At 38.5% G+C, this 2,104-nt stretch overlaps 2 non-coding genes across 2 annotated transcripts; both read left to right on the forward strand.

The window, feature by feature from the left end:
- The first annotated feature begins 787 nt into the window (after positions 1–787).
- Positions 788–882, forward strand: LOC149841682 (small nucleolar RNA snoR1). Its single transcript, XR_016431261.1, has one exon. It is a non-coding gene; the product is annotated as a small nucleolar RNA snoR1 (small nucleolar RNA).
- A 110-nt stretch (positions 883–992) lies between these two features.
- LOC149841683 (small nucleolar RNA snoR1) lies at positions 993–1,083 on the forward strand. Its single transcript, XR_016431245.1, has one exon. It is a non-coding gene; the product is annotated as a small nucleolar RNA snoR1 (small nucleolar RNA).
- The last annotated feature ends 1,021 nt before the right edge of the window (positions 1,084–2,104 follow it).

The following is a 2,104-nucleotide window of genomic DNA, read 5'->3' on the forward strand; positions in this document are numbered from 1 at the left end:
TCCATATTTCGGCTCCAAATTTAGGTAAGATCCCTGCATAAATATGTGTATAGCTTTACACTACAAAAAAATTGTTAATTAGCGACGGAAATTTGCGACGGATTTTTTTTCGTCGCTAATTAGCGACAGATTAGCTAGAGATACAATCTGTCGCTAATTCGCGACGGATTAGCGAGGAAACAACTTTTATCGCTAATCTGTCGCTACTTAGCGACGGATTAGCGACTGTAATTTTTTGTCGCTAATTCTTATTACAAGAACACCATTTTAGCGATGGATTTAGAGAGGGAACTCTATCGTCGCTAATTAGCGACGGCGTAGCGACAGAATATATTCTGTCGCTTTTTTGGTATTTTGATTTATGACGGCTTAGCGATGGAATTATTCCGTTGCTAAATGTCGCGTAAATCCCTAATCCTATCCCTCTTTCTCTTTTTCCTGTTTCGCTGTCTTGCTCCCGCCCGCCGCACTCTCCCTCCCGCCGCCCGTCGGCTCTCGCCACCGCCCGGCCGCCGCCGCTCGCCAGTCGCCGCTCCCCGTCCACCGCTCGCCAGCCGTCCACCGCTCGCCAGCCGCCGCTCGTCAGCCGTCCACCGCTCGCCAGCTGCCGCTCCCCGTCAGCCTCCCGCCACCGCCCGGCGACGCACAGGTAATCATTTGCATCTGCATTTTCTTCTTCTTCTTCTTCTTCTTCTTCTTCTTCTTCTTCTTCTTCCTCCGATTCCTCATCTGCATTTTTGCTTCCTCCGAAACTATCTTTTTATGATCATGTCTTCTTTTTCATTTTTTCCATGATGTTCAATGCTTCTTCTGACACCTCTTGTACTAGAACAACTTTCAAAGCTTGTTCTTTGAGCAGAGATAAGCAAACTGTTCTGAGCGATTTCCTCCATTTCTGTTATTTTTTGCATTTTGTTTTATGGTTTTCATGTGACATCTTTCTTACATTATCTCCCGCTATTTTTCTATATTTTTTTATTTATTTATGTTATGTCCATGATGATTATTTCTTCTTCTGACACCTCTTGTATGAAAACTATCTCTTGAAGTTGTTCCTTGAGCACATGCAAGCGACTATCTGACCTATTTTCTATAATCTTTTTGAGGTTTTAACCGAATTACCAGTTTGTTTTCCAAGTGTTATTATTTGGAATATTTGTTTGGGCTAATGTTTGTTGGATGGGAAGATGTAACATCTTGTGCCATGTTTGTGTTAAGAAAAGGATTTTTGTCATTATTTTCCTTCTATTCAGTTTAATTTTCCTTTCCCTTTATTTCTTTTAATGATTGGGGAAACAAAGGGCATGATAGAAAAATATGAGTTTTAAAAGATTTTGATTGAGAAAATGGGAACAAAGAAATCCTAAAGAGAGTATATCATTATCCCATTTTTAATTGGTTGTGGTTTAGTTTATTGTATATTTTGCAAATGGTTTCTTAGTGTGTCTCTCTTTTTTATAATCTGTTAGGCAAGTGGTTGTTTAGTATTTCTCTGTACTGGTTTATGGAATTTTTGTTTTGTCACCTCTTGTATAAGAATGATCTTCTATAGATCGTCCGTTGAGCAGAGATAAACAATTTATGATCCATTTCTTATTTTTTCTTTGTTCTATTTTTCTTTGTTTAGTCTTTTTGCTTCCTTTGCATAAGTGTTTGTGTTTCCCTAATTAGCTTCAATATTCATTGCAGTACATTACTTGCACACTTTATTTCATCGCATTTCATCATTAGATATATCATCAACAGTTTAGTTATTTTTTGCATTGCATAAGTGTTTGTGTTTCCCTAATTAGCTTCAATATTCATTTTAACACAGTGTTTTTTGCAGATTTCTCAACGGAACTCGTTTGTGCCCCGCCACCCATGGTAAGTAAGTGACAAAAATAATGCAAATCGGGTAAATACCCGTGGTGAGTAAGTGATGCAAGCGCATCACATGTTATTTAATTTATTGAATGTAACACTTTATTGTTCACACACTCACTTAGTTGTTGATATCTAGGACTGCTTTGTTGGAGTTCAGAGATCAAGCTGAGCATGATTTTAATGTATGAATATGGAAGTGTTCTTATTTTTGGAGTACGAAGTCCATGCTATGCATGGT

Source organism: Nuphar pumila, chromosome 3 (assembly GCF_984573655.1).
Source record: "Nuphar pumila chromosome 3, dmNupPumi1.hap1.1, whole genome shotgun sequence".
NCBI classification, from domain to species: domain Eukaryota; kingdom Viridiplantae; phylum Streptophyta; class Magnoliopsida; order Nymphaeales; family Nymphaeaceae; genus Nuphar; species Nuphar pumila.